Source organism: Hemitrygon akajei, chromosome 3 (genome assembly GCF_048418815.1).
Source record: "Hemitrygon akajei chromosome 3, sHemAka1.3, whole genome shotgun sequence".
NCBI lineage: Eukaryota > Metazoa > Chordata > Chondrichthyes > Myliobatiformes > Dasyatidae > Hemitrygon > Hemitrygon akajei.
The window spans coordinates 52,615,451-52,634,674 of record NC_133126.1 but is presented as its reverse complement, the minus strand read 5'-3'; the positions used below and the strand labels follow the sequence as shown (position 1 = coordinate 52,634,674).

The window sequence follows — 19,224 nt, the reverse complement described above, 5'->3', positions numbered from 1 at the left end:
GGAGAACGTGCAAACTCAATACAACACCGAGAGGTCCGAATTTAACCCAGTGAGCAACAGATTTATGAAATGCAATCTGAATCAATGACAATGTAAAGATACAGAAAAGTTCTGAAACAAAGATTTGTTGGCTGATGAGAATTATAAACCCAAATACATTATAATTTGGAAATGCTAGTTTTCATTCTTGGATTAGCTTTTACAGATGTTAATTTACAAATTCATCACAAAAAAAACAATTTCCTCATGTCAGTGGAATTCCTCAGAGTATTTAATCTACACTGGACAGACAAGAGACACTTAGGGAAAGTATTCAGCTGTGATTCAAATTAAAGCAATTTCTATCACAATCCCCAGTCAAGTCTGCATCTATACACAATATAGACATTTTGACACCAGTATCTGCCCTAAAGAAAACACAAATGAGGTAACAAAGGCTGGTCTTGCAGACAACAAACAAGAAAAAAATCTGCAGATGCTGGAAATCCAAGCAACAGCACAAACTGCTGGAGGAACTCAGCAGGCTAAGCAGCATCTATGGAAAACAGTTGATGTTTCAGGCCAAGGCCCTTCTTCGGGGGCTTGCCCCAAATATCGACCAAACTTTTTCCCCCATAGATGCTGCCTGGCCTGCTGAATTCCTCCAGCATTTTGTGTGTGTTATACTGGTCTTTTGGAAGATGTTTCAAATTCTTTTAGCATTCTTTCCTTGACTTATGAAAGAAAGATTAAACAATGTTTGCCAAGCACAACAGGAAATCCAATAAAATGGCCACACAACTAAATGCAAGTGCTCATAAACATATTTAAAGCATTTAAATATAAACACACTTTGAAAAAAATACTTGTTAATGCCTCACCAAACTGAAGATCAGTGGCCTCTAAAGTAACATACATTATAACTAGTAACATTTAAGAGGTTTTCAGTCATGCCATTTTTAAAAACTTAAGTGATTTCAGATTCTCAAAACTGAACAAAAATTGTACAAAATATTGTTGCTCATTGGTAGGAATTTTGTAGGCTCCAGGTTCAGGTCCACTCCTGTAACTGGAATTCAGAACATTATACCAATACACCAGTACTCTCACAAACACAAGAAAAACTGCAGATGCTGGAAATCCAAAGCAACGCTCACAAAACGCCGGAAGAACTCAGCAGGCCGGGCAGCATCTATGGAAAAAAGTACAGTCAATATTTGGGGCAAGCACCGAGGAAGGGCCTTGGCCTGTGGAAAAGAGTAAATAGCCGACATTTCAGGCTCGTCCTGAAGAATGGTTTCAGCTCGAAACGTTAACTGTTTACTCTTTTCCATAGATGCTGCCCGGCCTGTTGAGTTCTTCGAGTACATTGTGTGTATTATTCCAGTACTCTACTCAGGGAATGCTGTAAAGTTTGAGGTGCTGTCTTTCAATAACACATTAAATGGAGGCCCTATCATCTCAGTTAGATGGACAGTAAATTTTACAACATTTCAAAATGACCTAGAGAAATTATCATTCATGCCCTCACTAGTGCAAGTTTGCATTGGTTATACAGTTTCTCAGGCACACATCTATGTACAACATGATTTAACTAATCCCATGCTTCAAGTCCACTTTCCCCCCAATGTCGATGTCTTCCAAAATTCAATAGATTTCAGTCTCGAATGGACTAAAATCCATCATCAGAGATCACCCTCACCCAGGCCACACTCTTTTCTTGCTGCTGCCATCAGATAGAAGGTACAAGAGCCCCACACCTTACACCACCAGTTCCAAGAATATTTACTACTCAACTATCAGGCTATTGAATAAAAGGGGATAACTATACTGCCTTGCCCAACAATTGAATGTTCCCACAACCAATGATCTCACTTTAAGGACTCTTTATCTCATTATCTCATGTTCTCATTATTTATTGCTATTTATTTATATTTGCATTTGAACAGTTTATTATCTTTAACACTCTGGTTTATCTTTCATTGATCCTGTTATAGTTACTATTCTATGCCCATAGGAAAATGAATCTCAGGGTTGTATATGGTGACATATATATACTTTGATAATAGAAATTAACTTTTTTTTTACTTTAACAATTTAGGGAGAAAACACCAAAGATTTGCAACCCCTCCTGTAATTTTTTTTTCAATTTCCATGAAAAATGTTGGGTCCATGACACAAAGCCATTTGAACTAAATTCTCCAGCTTGATCAAACAGCCTCTCATCACAGACTGATAAGTGACAAATCTTGTTAGTGTCAAAAAAAAGTGCCAGGTAATGACTATCTCTAACGAGGGAGAGCCCAACCACATATCCCCGCCATTCAATAGTATTATCATTATCAAGTCTCCAACCATCTAAATCCTGGATTCACCAGAAACTCAAGAGAATCAGTCATATAGATACTGTGGCTACAGGTCAGTAACAACAAGTAGTTTTCAAAGGTACATTTAATGTCCAGGAAATGTATACAATATACATCCTGAAATTCTTTTGACAAAATGACATATCTGAATCAAAAGCCAGGGATAAACCAGGAGAGTCATAGTCTGCTGAGGGCTAGAAATGTGGCATTCAAGTCTGGTGAATCAGAACTATACCAGAAGACCAGGTACAACTTATGGAGAGCTATCTTTTGAGTAAAATAAGAATTCTGAATGAGGTTAGAGGCAGAATCGGATACACCTCAACTCTGGCAGGGTTTTCAGGCCATTACTTCCAACAAAGTAAAACCTAACATGATGAATGGCAGTGATGCTTCACTCCCAGATCAATTCAATGCCTTTAATGCACACTTCGAAAAGGAGAATAAAACTATAGCTATGAGGATCCCTGCAGCACTCAGTGACTCTGTGATCTCCATCTCGAAGGACGATGTCCAATTCTCTTTCAAGAAGGTGAACCTTCGCAAGCCAATAGGCCCCAATAAGGTTCCAGGTAGGGCTGTGAGAATCTGTGCCAACCAACTGGCAGGTGTGTTTTCTTACTGTTGAGTTTTTGATTTTGTCCAAGCTTGGAGAAGACAGTGAGGGGCCTTGAGATGAGGAATGGAGCCAAATTAGTAAATAAAGTGTGCTGCTAATATTAAGAAATCTAACAAATGTGAACTGTATTTTCCATTACAAAATAGAAAATACTGAAAAAAATTAACAGATCAGGCAGACTTCGTGGAAGGTATAGTCAGTGTCTTAGGTTAAGCAGGTTGCATTTTAGGCATTTTACACTATTCAACAGCCTAGATATGCCCCAGAATATTTACTCTCTCATTGACATTCCAAGGGACTTCATGTCCATGAATCATCCAAATATATGTAAAAGCAAAGAACTAGCTTTAGCATACATAAAGTGATGCATATCAGAATCAGAATCAGGTTTAATATCACTGGCATGTGTCGTGAAATTTATTAACTTTACAGCGGCAGTACAATGAAATACATGATAATAAATAGAGAAAAACTGAATTATATAAGTATATATCTTAAATAATTAAGTTAAAATAAGCAGTGCAGAAAAAACATAAATTAGTAAGGAGTGAGATAGTGTTCATGGATTCACTGTCCATTTAGATACTGGATGGCAGAGGGGAAGAAGCTGTTCCTGAATCACTGAGTGTGTGCCTTCAGGCTTTTGTACCTCCTTCCTGATGGTAACAACGAGAAGAGGGCATGTCCTGGGTGCTGGGAGGCCTTAATGATGGACACCACCTTTCAAAGGCACTGCCCCTTGCAGATGTCGTAGACACTGTGGAGGCAAGTATCCATGATGGAGTTGACTAATTTTGCAAGTTTCTGCAAATTACTTCAATCTCGTGTAGTAGCCCCATTGAAACCAGATGGTGATGCAGCCGGCCAGAATGCTCTTCATGATACATTTGTAGAAATGTTCAAGTGTTTTAGCTGACAAACCAAATGTCTTCAAATTCCTAATGAAACATAGTCGCTATCTTGCCCTCTTTATAGCTGCATCAATATATTGCATCCAGGTTAGCTCCTTGGAGTTATTGAAATTGCTCACTCTCTTCACTTCTAACCACTCTATGAGGATTGGTTTATGTTCCCTCATCTTAACCTCTCTGCTGTCAACAATCAGCTCTCTGGTCTTGCTGACTTTGAGTGCAAAGATGTTGCTGCAACACCATTCAACTAACTGGTATATCTCCCTCCTGTACGCCCTCTTGTTACCATCTGAACTTCAGCAAATTTATAGATGGTGCTTGAGCTATGCCTAGCCACACAGTCATGAGTACAGAGAGAGTACAGCATTGGGCAAAGCACACATCCCTGTGGTGCGCCAGTGTTAACTGTCAGCAAGGTGGAGATGTTGTTTACAATCTATATAGATTGTGGTCTTCTGGTTAGGAACTTGAGGATCCAGTTGTAGAGGAAGGTACAGAGGCCTAGGTTCTGTAGCTTTTCAATCAGGACTGTAGGAATAATGGTGGTAAATGCTGAGCTATTGTCAATAAATAGCATTCTGACATAGGTATTTGTATTGTCCATGTGATCCAAGGCCATGTGGAGAGCCATTGAGATCATGTCTGCTGTAGATCTATTGTGATGATAGGCAAATTGCAGGGGTCCAGATTCTTGCTGAAACAGGTGCTGATCTTAGCCATGACCAATCTCTCAAAGCATTTTATTACCACAGGTTTGAGTGCTATCGGGCAATAGTCATGCAGGCAGCTTATGCTGCTCTTCTTGCGCACTGGGATAATTGTTGCCCTTTTAAAGCAGGTGTGACCTTCCAACCATAGCAATGAGAGATTAAAGATGTCTGAAAACCGAGCCAATTGGTTGGCACAGGTTTTTAGAGCCTTACCAGGTACTCCATCAGACCCTACCGCCTTGCGAGGTTTTACCCTCTTGAAAGAGCCTGATGTCGGTCTTCAACCGGAGATCTCATAGCTCTGGTTTTATTCTCCTTCTCATCTGGTAGTGTAGCATCACTGCCATTCATGATGTTGGGGTTTTGCTTTGTAGGAAGTAACGGCTTGCAAACCTTGCTAGAGTTGACGTGCATCCGATGTCGCCTCCAACATCTCACAGAATTGCTTCTTGGCTCTTGAAATGGTCATACCTGGTTTTCTTGTACAGACCTGGTCACCAGACTTAAATGCCACAGATCCAGCCCTCAGCAGACTATGAACCTCCTGTTTCATTCCTGTTTTTGCTTTGAAATGTACAGCAAGTTTTCATAGGCACACACTCATCCACACAGGTTTTAATGAAGTCAGTAACTGCAGCATATATTCATCCAGACTTGAAGATGACTACCTGAATATAGTCTGGTCTTCCCATTCAAAGCAGTCCATTAAATGCTCCTGTGCTTCCCTGGTCCATATCTTCTTGATCCTCACTACTGGTGCTGCAGGCTCCAGTCTCTGCCTATACTCAGGAAGTAGTACAGCCAGGTGATCAGACTTCCCAAAGTGTGGGCGAGACTCTCTTGATCTTAGCGTAATTGTGATCCAATGCATTATTTCCTCTTGTACTACACGTGATTTGTTGTTAATAATCATTTATTTATAAAAATATCTACATTCTACAGAGTAATCATTCTACATGCTCTCTGCTAAGTAATTTATCGTGTTCAATCGTTAAATGGAGTTAACTTCAGGTCAGTATGACCGAATTAAGTTATTTTAATTTCAAGTTGCAAATCACACAATCTGCTTATGGGCACTGGTTGCAAGTTACTATTAATGGTATAGCTTTATTAAGAAGTTAATCACGCGTGTGAATTTTAGAAAGGGAATAACATCTGCAATTGGCACAGAGCTTTAAAGCTCAAATACTCTATTTGCACCACTCCGTATAATTGGGACAGCAACATATAATTATGCTGGTTATTTGCTTTAACATTGTAAATCATATGAATAAGAAACATTGAAGCAAATACAAATTTAACAAAATAGAAAACAAGAGAGATTGATAAAGTAATAGTGTTGTAGCTGTATCCCAGAGGCAGTCAGAGATAACATGAGCCATAACAGGTAAAGTACTGAAGAATTCTTCAATAATAACTGTGAATTTATTTCACAAGATACAAGCCAAATTCAAGTGGTTCAAATCAGCGAAGGAAGCTGAAGCATTTGTGGCAAGTCTTCCAGCTATCCAGTCATTTTCGGAATCTGATCGGACCTCCTAAAATGGTGGATAAGTACTCCTCGTAGTAAAATTACTTTCTTTGGACTCGGAATTCACTTGAATCACTCAGACATTATTCATTGAAACTTTAAGGGCTGTTGACAATCTCTCCCGGGATTTGGTGTGTGTGTAATCTATTTTTATTCTTGTATAACTTTACCTACAGAGTTCTACACTAACTCTAACTTGTTTTGGAGGTTCGAAGTCTTTAGTGAAGGCCTCCCTGTTTGTCGGTTCACAGTTCAACTGCCGATTTATTTTTCCTTTGTTTTAAATATTTATTTATTTTATCTTTTTCTTTTCTTCACCCTTTTTTTTTCAAATCTCTGAATTTTTTTCTCCCTTCTCTGTAAACGGTTGATAAATACTCGTCTTGAAGTTATAATTTTCCCTTTCCTCTTTTTTTCTTTTTCCTTCTTACCTTTTTTTTCCCCCTTTCTCTTACTTTATTCTTCTATAATTTTTCGCGGGTAGGTTAGTTTTGGTTTTCTTCCGATTTTCTCTGTATTAAGTTTTATATTTCTGCAGAAGGTGTTCTAATCTGTAGTTATGTTTTCTAGTGCATAAACTAGTTATTATTTGCTATAGTATTTATACGGAACTGTTGTTAATGACACAGATCTGGAAGTTGTATTTGGGTTAATTTTTTTGGTAGAGCTAGCTACTTGTTTTGGTAGCCGTCTAGTTTTGGGTTGTGCGAGTGGGGTGGGTTTTCCAGTTCCAACATCTCTTTATTGCTTAGGACATGTTTATATTTTGACCTTACGAATCTATGTTTACATCTCTGCTCCCAGACTGCTATTGTACTGCTTGACTTTTTATATGCCTGCTGCCTTTTATGCATTAGTAATTGATAATGGCTAGTGCACTTAAATTCGTGAGCTGGAATGTAAAGGGATTGAACCACCCAGTTAAAAGGAGGAAGGTATTCTCACATATTAAACAACTCAAAGCTGACATTGCTTTCCTTCAAGAAACTCATATTCGTTGTTCTGATAACTCCCGGCTTCTGTCAAAGTGGGCGGGTCAGCATTTTCATTCATCCTTTGCCGCTAAAGCTAGGGGAGTTTCCATTCTTATTAACTCAAATATTCCTTTTGAACTCCATAATAAAATATCTGATACAAATGGCTGTTTTATTATTGTTTCTGGTAAACTATATAACACTTAAGTTACACTAGCAAACCTGTATGCCCCCAACTTTGATGATGTTAACTTTTTTGAACGGTTTTTTTCCTCACTACCAGACTTAAACTCATACTCTCTTATACTGGGTGGTGACTTCAACTGTTGGTTGGATCCTAAACTGGACCGATCGTCCTCTATTACCAGATCACCTACTAAATCTGCCTTAGCTATTCAATCGTTTCTCTCTAATTTTGGTATCTCTGATATATGGTGTTTCCTCCATCCTACGGAGAGAGATTATTCTTTTTTCTCACATGTTCACCATACCTTCACTAGAATTGACTATTTCTTACTCGATAACCAACTTATCCCATTTGCCCACTCTTGTGACTATCAGAGTATACTGATTTCTGACCATGCCCCAATTACCCTCTCTCTGAACTCTCCTGGTCTCCCTCAGAGGAATAAACACTGACGGTTTGATTCAACTTTATTATTGGATGATGATTTTGTAAAATTTATTAAGGATCAGATAACCTTTTATTTTAACACTAATACATCACCTGAAGTGCCATCCCAGATTGTCTGGGATGCCATGAAAGCATATCTGAGGGGTCAAATAATCTCTTACACAGCAAATCTCAATAGAAGATCCCGTGCAGATCGAGCAGACCTCATTAGGCCTGCTTGGACCTCGAAAAAATTCATTATTCAGTTCTTAATTCGGATCTAAAGTTCCATAAGGTCTGGGGACCTTTTATCGAGTACTTTCATAACCTTCCTCCTGACTAGGGGTTTTTTTTTCTCTTTTTTTTTCTTCTTTTCGGTCCCTTGCTTTCAGCTCCCTTTTTTTTCTGGTAGTAGGCATTATTATCCTCTGTTGCTAAGTGTATTCACAGTCTGGGAGTTTGACTGTCCGGACTTATACTCTCTATACTGTGTGGTGGTTGGTCTGGAGTTGTTGTTTTTTTTCTTGTGTTGTGGGGCTTGGGGAGGACACTAAGCTCACTTGTCTTTAATTTAGGTGCTTTTTTGTTAAATTCTCTTCCTTTGTAGCATATTGTTATTGTATGCTTAATCTCGCACTGTATTAATGCTCCTCATTGGGATTTGGGGTTTTTAATTTTGTAAAATGTTTTGAAAAACTAATAAAAAAAAATTTTTAAAGTTACAAGCCTAGCTAGTAAACAACCAAAACTATATCTAGTTTTGTATTATAAATTGGAACATGCAAACAGACTGAAAGTAGAATATGAATGAACATAGTCTTCATAAAATAACAAAACATTCCTGATTTCATATTCATAAAACAAAGCTACTTTGATTATGAAAACATGAACATGGAAACAAAGAGCCAAGTTTCAGCAAAAGGAAAATGTTAGAATTGAAATTTAACTATGGGATTTTGAACATGTTAGTTTTGTTTTTTGGGAAATAGTGATGCAAACACAAATGAACAGATCAATATGATCAAACAGTTGTCAATATTGATGAGAAAGGAAACTGCTCAGCAAAATAGAGCTAAGTTTTCTTTAAGTGGTGTACAAAAGGTATTTAGATTGCCTCTAATAATTCAAGTTACACCTTACAAGTCAATAGAAAACTTTTCCTTTATCTCTTTGGGATTCAAAGTCCACAATCACTTGGACCAGAAAACAATATTGACTCATTAAACTTTCAGGTGTGTGTGTGTGTGTGTTGTGTTCAGATGAAATGCAGTGTAAATATTTAACTGTACTGAAGAATGCTGACCGCAATACAGTATGAGAGAATTTCACTAATAATTTATCATAATATAATGTACAAGTTATTTTATTCATATTGGGCCAAACCTGACAGGAAAAAAAAATAACAAGGTTGTAACTCTGTACTGCATTCTTTGGCACTAATCTTCAATCCAGGCTAATATTAGCAACTCATTAAAATTTCATATCTTATGACCAGTTTAAGGAAATTTTTGTTGAAATAAATTCACTTGAGGTGTATATTTTGGAGTGACACAGCATTAAAAATTTGTGCAGTCAAATGTACCATATAAGATACAATTGAGAAAATTTGGATTTATTGAGAGTTGTTTATTCAAAAACAATGAAGTTCAAGTTTCCTTAATACCTCTCGTCTCAGATGCAATCAATTATCATAAGAACTTGTGTAATTCAATGGTTTGAAGTTCAAATGTAGAATGAGAGATCACATTATTCTCCAAAGGAAATGCTTCAGAGTGCAGTTTATGAATTTTTGTTGTGAATTAACCAAATCCAGATTATGAGATACTGTTGTTTTTTTCCCTCCTACTTTCATGAACTACCATTGACCTGGGTGACATCAAGCAACATGTCGCCACCAATACAAGTGTGAGAATGGGGATTACATCTGAAGAAGACAATGATAAAAAGGAATGGCTGTTACAGAGCTTTAGTTATACGCCATAAAATGTTTATTTCCAATTACAACACGAGTGAATCTGCAGATGCTGTAAATAAATTAAAAAAACATGAAATGCTGGCAGAACTCAACAGGCCAGACAGCATCAATGGGAGGAGGTAATAACGACGTTTCGGGCTGAAACCCTTCATCAGGAGTGAAGTAACATGGGATGGTCGAGGGGGGATAAGAAGTGGGGGAGGGATAAAGTAGAGGGCTGGGAAGTGATAGGCTGGAGGGAAATGGGCTAGAGGGAAGGTGGAGAATTATGGGAAATAAAAGAGAAAGAAAGGTAGGGCTGGGGGAAAAGATAATAGTGAGGGGGGAAAAAGAGAGAAAGAACCAGACTAAAATAATAGATAGGGATGGGGGTAAGGGGGGGGAGCAGGGGTATCAACGGAGGTCAGTGAGTTGGATGTTCATGCCAGCAGTAAGGAGGCTACCTGGGTGGGAGATAAGGTATTGCTCTATCGACCTGCGTGTGGCCTCATCTTGACGGTAGAGGAGGCCATGGACAGACATGTCGGAGTAGGAGTGGTCTGTGGAATTGAAGTGTGTGGCCACAGGGAGATCCGAGGACCTGCTGGAGGACTGAGCGCTGGTGTTCGGCGAAACGGTCTCCCAGTCTGCGGTGGGCCTCCCCAATGTATAAATGGCTACATCGGGAGCACCGGATACAGTATATCACCCCAGTTGACTCGCAGGTGAAGTGGTGCCTCACCTGAAAGGACTGTCTGGGGCCTGGGATGGTGGTGAGGGAAGAAGTGTGGGGGCAGGTGTAGCACTTCTTCTGTTTGCAGGGATGAGTGCCCGGAGGGAGGTCCATGGGGAGGGATGCAGGGGATGAATGGACAAGGGAGTTGCGTAGGAAGCGATCCCTGCGGGAAGGCGAGAGTGGGGGGGAGGGAAAGATGTGGTTGGTGGTGGGATCACGTAGGAAGTGGTGGAAGTTACGGAGGATTATACGTTGGATCTGTAGGCTGGTAGGGTGATAGGTGAGGACCAGGGGCTGGTGGGGGGATGGGGTGAGGGCAGAGGTGCGTGAAATACAGGAGACACGATGGAGGGCAGAGTTGATAGTGGACGAAGGGAAGCCCCTTTCTTTAAAAGAAACGGAGAGCTTGGAGACCTTCTTGGTGGGGGATAGAGGTATATAGGGACTGGACGTCCATGGTGAAAATGAGGCGGTGGGGGCCAGGGAACTTGAAATCTTTGAAGAGATGTAAAGCATGGGAAGTATCATGGACATAGGTGGGAAGGGATTGAACAAGGGGAGATAAAACAGAGTCGAGATAGGCAGAAATGAGTTCAGTGGTCTCCAAGCTCTCCGTTTCTTCCTGGATTCCAGACCCAGCCAGTCACCTTCTACCACCACTCTTCTCCGCCTCACGGAATTAGTCCTCACCCTTAACAATTTCTCCTTTGGCCCCTCCCACTTCCTCCAAACTAAAGGTGTGGCCATGGGCACCCGCATGGGTCCTAGCTATGCCTGCCTTTTTGTCGGCCATGTGGAGCAATCTATGTTCCAAGCCTACACCGGTATCTGTCCTCCTCTTTTCTTGTGTTATATCAACGACTGCATCGGTGCTGCTTCCTGCACGCATGCTGAGCTCGTCGACTTCATTAACTTCACCTCCAACTTTCACCCCGCCCTCAAATTCACCTGGTCTATTTCCGACACCTCCCTCCCCTTTCTAGATCTTTCTGTTTCTATCTCTGGAGACAGCCTATCCACCGACATCTACTACAAACCTACTAACTCCCACAGCTACCTAGACTATTCCTCCTCCCACCCCATCTCCTGCAAAAATGCTATCCCTGTCTCTCAATTCCTCCACCTCCGCCGCATCTGCTCTCAGGATGAGGCCTTTCATTCTAGGACAAAGGAGATGTCTTCCTTTTTTAAAGAAAGGGGCTTCCCTTCGTCCACTATCAACTCTGCCCGCCATCGCATCTCCCGTATTTCACGCACCTCTGCCCTCACCCCATCCCCTCACCAGCCCACCAGGGATAGAGTCCCCCTGGTCCTCACCTATCACCCTACCAGCCTACAGATCCAACGCATAATCCTCCGTAACTTCCACCACTTCCTACGTGATCCCACCACCAACCACATCTTCCCCTCCCCCCCACTCTCGCCTTCCCGCAGGGATCGCTCCCTACGCGACTCCCTTGTCCATTCATCCCCCCCATCCCTCCCCACGGACCTCCCTCCGGGCACTCATCCCTGCAAACGGAAGAAGTGCTACACCTGCCCCCACACTTCTTCCCTCACCACCATCCCAGGCCCCAGACAGTCCTTTCAGGTGAGGCACCACTTCACCTGCGAGTCAACTGGGGTGATATACTGTATCCGGTGCTCCTGATGTGGCCATTTATACATTGGGGAGACCCGCCACAGACTGGGAGACCGTTTCGCCAAACACCGGCGCTCAGTCCTCCAGCAGTGGCGGGATCTCCCTGTGGCCACACACTTCAATTCCACAGGCCACTCCCACTCCGACATGTCTGTCCATGGCCTCCTCTACCGTCAAGATGAGGCCACATGCAGGTCGATGGAGCAATACCTTATCTCCCGCCCAGGTAGCCTCCTTCCTGCCGGCATGAACATCCAACTCACTGACCTCCGTTGATACCCCTGCTCCCCCCCCTTACCCCCATCCCTATCTATTATTTTAGTCTGGTTCTCTTTCTCTCTCTTTTCCCCCCTCACTATAATCTCTCCCCCCAGCCCTACCTTTCTTTCTCTTTTATTTCCCATAATTCTCCACCTTTCCCCTAGCCCATTTCCCTCCAGCCTATAACTTCCCAGCCCTCTACTTTATCCCTCCCCCACTTCATATCCCCCCTCGACCATCCCATGTTACTTCACTCCTGATGAAGGGTTTCGGCCCGAAATGTCGTTATTACCTCCTGTCTGGCCTGCTGAGTTCTGCCAGCATTTTGTGTTTTTTTATTTATTTGCAATTACTCCATTTTAGAACGTGCAGATGGAACACAGATTCATTAAAATGACAACAAAGCAGTAAACGATGATAGCAGATTGCACAAATTGCATTTCTGTCACCTGAGATTGAAAAGCTTATGGTCAAAGGATATCAATGGGTAGATTGAAAGAATCTATTGCTCTGGTAGATGAGCCCCAAACAAAAACCATGAATTTAAAATTAGACCCAGATTAATGTCAAAGTTTATTGTCATATGGACAACACATGTATGGATGCAATGAAAAACTTCCTTGCAGCAGCATCACAGGCATATAGCATAAAAACAGCATTCACAAGAAAAATATAAATTAAACATAAATAATACACATTTTTTACAAGAAAGAACACAACTAGAGAAAACAAAGGTCCATTTTCATGTGAAGTGTTTAAAGTGATGCTAAAATCTACTGAACCGGGCTGTTGCCACTTGATCATTTAGGAGAATGTCAAAATGTACATTTAAATTACATGCTTAAAATGTACTCGGTCAAGTACTTTGATAGGAAAAGATGAAGAAATACAGACCTAAATACAGATGTAGTGTAATAGGATTAGTGTAGATAGGTATCACAATTAGCATGAATGAGGTAGGCCAAAAGGGCCTGTTTGTGTGCTGTATAATTCTGATTTTATAAAAACTGGTGGAACTCTCTCAAGAACAATAATTTAGACAAAATTAATTGAAATATTTACAGCAAAATATTTTTCATTAAATATTTTGCATACAAAATAAAGGTAGTTAATTAGAATTAACGTTCAGTGTTTTGTATAATGTTGAGAAATTGACTAGCTCAAGTTATTTATTTCTTATGATGATACAGATCACAACTTCTATGCAATTTCTTTCTGAAATTACAGGATTATGTTGTTTTACTTCTCTTTGAGCGTCATTTTTCAATCCGTTTAGATCTTAGTTGCTGTTTCATTAACTTTAGTTATGATTTAATGAAAATTTCCAGACACTAAAATTTAAAGTATTTTTAATATTCCCTCATGTTTTCAAACTTGCCATTTTTCCAGAAAATGTTGCATTTTCCTGACTGTAAATTGTCAGACTTTTTCTTCGCTCCTGGGAGGAAATATCTGTTTCTCATCTTACTAACTTCTAGACGGCCAAACAGCCAGCAAAATAGTCAAAACTACAAAAGTTAAGGGAATAATGGAATTGAGGTTCTTGGCCAATTCCTTGTCAGGTTTTACTTGTTTATTTGTATTTACTAATAATATTAGTAAAACACGAGCAATAACATACAATTTCCTCTGGAGCTGAAAAAATTTACCTGCAACAATATCAAAATATATCATTGAGAGAATACTAGAGTTTTTAAAATCGAAGAATAAATAAGTGATATAAACATTGAGAGAAGCTTGATGAAGTCAAACCAACCAATGTGACTTCATGAAGGTTAGATAAAATTCTTTGAAGATGTAACAGGCAAAATTAAAAGACAACCTTCTCATCCCGGGAATTAGCCTAACAAATCTCTTTTGGACTACTTCTGTTGCTAGTACAGTATATCCTCCCTTTAACAAGGGAACCAAAAATGTATCAGGACTCTAGGTGTGTTCTCCACAGTACCTCAAACGCCTATAATGATATTTTCCATTTGCTGATTTACAACCCTCTTACAACCAAGACAAAGATGTCACTTATCTTCTGAACTACTTGCTGCACCTGCCTAATAACTGTTAACGTAGATCTGTCTCTCTGTACTTCACTCATTTGCAATCTGCACACAGAGGACGGTGAACAAGATAAGGGAAGAGCAGTAGCATGGAGACACAAGAGACTGCAGAGGCTGGAATCTGGAGAAACAAACAATCTGCAGGAAGAACTCAAAGGGTCGAGCAGCATCTGTGGAAGGAAAGGAATTGTGGACATTTCATTTTGAAACCTTGCATCAGAGCTCAACTCAATGTGTGAGCACGTCTTGTAGACTGGATACTACATGGAAGAGTTAGAATAAAAGGATCTTTTTCAGTCAGAAAGGATGTAACTAGTAGAATTGTGGAGTTCATCCTGATTCTCCCCAAGAAACAGTTCTTGACCCACAATTACAAACAACATATATTAATAATTAGGAGTATGCAACAGATTTCAAGGTAGCCAGTTCGGCTAATGACACAAAAATAAGTGTGAAGGCATTTTGCAATAAGGATAAAGGTTTTACAACTGTATATAGATAGAACGAGTGGGCAAAAACACATCAAATGAGGTTTAATGTTGGAAAGCTCAAGGTTATGCATTTGTAAGAGAAATCTGAAGGAAAACTATGATCTAAATGAACAAAGACTGCAAATAAGTGAAATAGTTCAGAAGCTAAATGACATCTTGGACTTGGTTGCAAGAGGGCTAGAATTCAGCAAAAAGAAAATATTGTTATCATTGTATGAGGTAACCACACAGCAGGAGTCCTGACACACCTTTGGTTCCCTTGTTAAAGGAAGGATATACTGTACTAGCATTGGAAGCAGTCCAAAAGAGATTTATTAGGCTAATTCCTGGGCTGAGAGGGTTGGCTTATCATGAGCAGCTAAAAAAATAAATAAATAAATTAGATCTATATTCTTTGGAGCTTAGAAGAGGGTGATCTTAATGAAACATACAAAATCCTTAAGTATGACAGTACAGATATTGAGATATCCCCACTTATGGGGGAATCAAAATGAAGGGGCTTATATAGAAGATTAGGAGGCAGTCATCTAAAAATGAAGTGTACAAAACAACTTGCCAAGAGTGGTGAATCTCTGTAATTCTCTATGCCACAAACTATAAGGATATTTAAAGAGAAAATCAATAACTTGTTAGATTTGGTAATTGAGGGCTATGGGGAACTGGCACAGGAAAGGAAGTGACACCAAGGGCAGAATTGGCTTAAGGGGCCAATGGCCAATTTATGCTCCAGTTTTCTTATATTATTTATGTTCTATTGGCTGGCAATACATCTTGCATGTCACATCTCCCTTCCCTTTCTCGATCTCTGTCTCCATCTCTGGAGACAAACTGTTGACCAGCATCTTTTATAAACCTTGATATTCCCATGATATTCTTGACTATGCCTCTTCCCACTCTAACACGTGTAAAAATGTTATTCCCTTTCCTCAGTTCCTTTGGCTCCGCTGCATCTGTTCTCAGTATGCGGCTTTCCTTTCCAGAACATCAGATATGTCCTTCTTCTTCAAAAGGGTTTCCCTTCCTCCATCATCGATGCTGCCTTCATCCACATCTCCTTCATTTCCCAAACATTGTGCTCACCCCATTTTCCCACCACCTTTACAGTCAGTCAGAGAGTTCCTCTTGTCCTTACCTACCACCCCATGAGTCTCCGCATCCAACACATTATCCTCCGCAACTTTCACCATCTCCAAAGGGATCCTACTGCCAAACATACCTTTACCTCCCAACCTCTCTCTGCTCTCCACAGGACTCGCTCCTTCCGTGATTCACTTGTCCATTCATCCCTCCCTGCAAGCAGCCAAAGTGCTGCACCTGCCCTTTCACCTCCTCCCTCGCCTCCATTCACGGCCCCAAACAGTCCTTCCAGGTGAGGCAACATTTCACCTGCAAATCTGCTGGGGTCATCTATTGTTTACAGTGCTCCCAATGCAGCCTCCTCTATATTCCTCTTCGTTGAGCAACTCGGCTTCATCCGACACAAGCGCAACTTTCCAGTAGCCAAACATTCTAATTCTGATTCCCAGTCCCATTCTAACATGTCAGTCCATGGTCTCCTCGTCCCAAGGTGAGACCACCCTCAGGATGGAGAAGCAACACTTTATATTCTGTCTGGGTAGCCTCCATCCTGATGGCAAGAATATCAAGTGCTCATTTGGTTGAAAAATAAAATTTCCTCCCCCTTCTCCTCTTCTTCTATTCACCCACACTGGTCTCTTACCTCTTATCACCTCCCCCAGGTCCCCATGTCCTTCCCTTTCTCCTATAGTCCACTTTCCTCGCAGGTCCCTTCCTTTCCAGCCCTTTAACTTTCCTACCCACCTGGCTTCGCCTATCCAATTTCAGCTCCCCCACTTTTTTATTCTGGCATCTTCTCCCTTCCTTTCCAGTCCTGAAGAAGGGTCTCGGCCTGAAATGTCAACTGTTCGTTCATTTCCATAGATGCTGCTTAACCTGCTGAGTTCCTCCAGCATTTTGTGTGTTGCTTTGGATTTCCAACATCTGCAGAATTTCTCATGTTTATTATTAATTTAATTTACAACTCTGCTGTCTATATCCTAATACATTCCATTCATAATGCATCATCCATGATTTTTATGATAAATATTTGTCCAAATCCCACATGCTCTTCCTCCAGCGTAACTCTAAAATCTCCTCCATCATTCTTAAATCTCTGCACCTCCTCAATTTTGATTACTTACAAATTTCAAATCAAACACCACCACCTGTCTTTCAGAAGAACCAGAGGAGATCTTATATAATATTATGAAAGGGATAGATAAGGTAGAGGCAGGAAAGTTGTTTCTACTGGTAAGTGAGACTAAAACTAGGGGACATAGCCACAAGATTCGAGGGAGTAAATTTAGGACAGAGTAAAGGAGAAACTGCTTTTCCCCAAAGAGTGGTGAATCTCTGTCCAATGAAGCAGTGGAGGGTACCTCAGTAAATATATTTAAGACAAGGTTGGATAGATTTTTGCATAGTAGGGGGAATTAAGGGTTATGGGGAAAAGGCAGATAGGTGGAGACGAGTCCATGGTCAGATCAGCCATGACCTTATTGAACAGCAGAGCAGGCTTGATGAACCAGAAGGCCCACCCCTGCTCCTGTTTCGTATGCATGTATGTATATATGAAATGAGATAAATGAGCTTGGTTATTTTTCTTAATACTATACAAAGAGATTAAGTAGACTCAACTTTATTAATTATATCAAGAATGTGACATAATTATTTGAAGCAGATCAAAAAAATTGAGAATTATGTCCATTGTTATTTCACTTGATCTTCATAGAGACTCAAAAAATTCCAACCATACATGTTTAACTTAAAGAAAATCTAACACTCAATCATTAAAATTCATCCATAGCTTTTTAAATGCTCCACTTTTTGCTCTTATCTAACACCAACAGATCCTTTATACTTCCTTACAGGAAAATAACCAACAACCAATTTCTGGCAGAAGTTTGCTCATCCAATTCCATAATCAAACAAGCTTCAGGTAAGTGAGATACTTAATTAGTCTTCAACCCATGTTACTTATACTCTCCAAAATAGTTATCCTTACAAAGGTGCTAAGCATGTTAAAAGATACTGTTTTCAAGAAACTTTAATATTTACCAGATACACATGCAATCATCTCAATATGCAAAATACTTTTGAAAGGGTATTTCTTTATTCTAAACCAAAATCTATTGATATACACATACCAACTAATTCTACAATAAATATTCACCCATAAATATTTTATCAAGTTCATTATTTAGTTTATTCAAATATAATTCAGCACAAGTGCTTCAGATTAAATTAACACCCCCCCTCCCAAACTGGTTGAGAAATATATTTTCAGAAAATGATGAGTTACAACTTATGCAAGCTTTTGTGATTTTTTTGAAAAATCTTAAGTCTCCAAAAGGGAGTTATTTACAACATCTGTCAGGTTGGAGATTAAGAAGCCAACAATAGGTTTATTTATCCTTCTCAGGAAGGCAGAATTATAGCATGACTCAAGAGAACTATTTCTGACAGAAGAGTTCCAATGGCAAATTAATTTTCTAGTTGCCAGTTGTGAAACATGTCGGTTTAGAAGAATACTTTCATTACAGTTATACTTTGTTGCTTTAAAGGGCCTGGTCTCATTTAATTAAACGGGGAAATGTGGAAAAATGGGATTATACTGAGTCAACATACACCCAATAGGTCAAGAGGTTCACATTATATATCACAGAAAATGCATAAATTCCTATCCAGCACTTTTAACTTACCTTAAATTCATAGAGTAATACATTTCCTGCGGGATATTTTACTGATTAGTTCCCCCTCCATTTTTCCTTCATTTTTTTGGCTGTTTACTTTGGCATTATGGTATTTGATCAGCTATTTCTATTAAAAGAAACCTAGTTATCTTAAGTCTCATTAACAATTTCATTTGTCACCAATCAGATACACTCATGTACAACTTCTTTAACGTACAGCTTTGGCATTTGAACTAACGATCATGCCAGTAAAATCTGCTCATTCCCTTGCCTAATTTCCTGACTTTCTCCCTTTAAAATGTCCAGTAATTCCATTGTATTTCCGCAAGCAGAACGATACTACATTTTGTACAATTATACTCAGAGTACCAGTTCCATTCCTCTCGATAAGGTCATTACTATTCGCAAGTTGCTTAATACAATCAACCTGCACATGAAGCGTTTTGGTCGGTGCGTTATTAGTGCTAGATGCCAATCGTCATTAAAAAGGGGGGGGGGGGGGATTTTCAATTTTTCCCCACGTTCTGGCCATTAATGATGTTAAGGAAAACAGTTACCCATAGCTTTCTGTCAGCGAATCAACTATTTTAAACAATAAAGTTATCTAGTAATTAAAGGCCAGGGACACAAC

The 19,224-nt window shown here is 39.9% G+C and overlaps 1 protein-coding gene across 1 annotated transcript in view; it reads right to left on the bottom strand.

Moving 5' to 3' along the window:
• The window catches only part of ktn1 (kinectin 1), a 184,956-nt gene that overhangs the window by 132,986 nt on the left and 32,746 nt on the right, over positions 1-19,224 (bottom strand). The gene's annotated exons all lie outside the window — the stretch shown is intronic.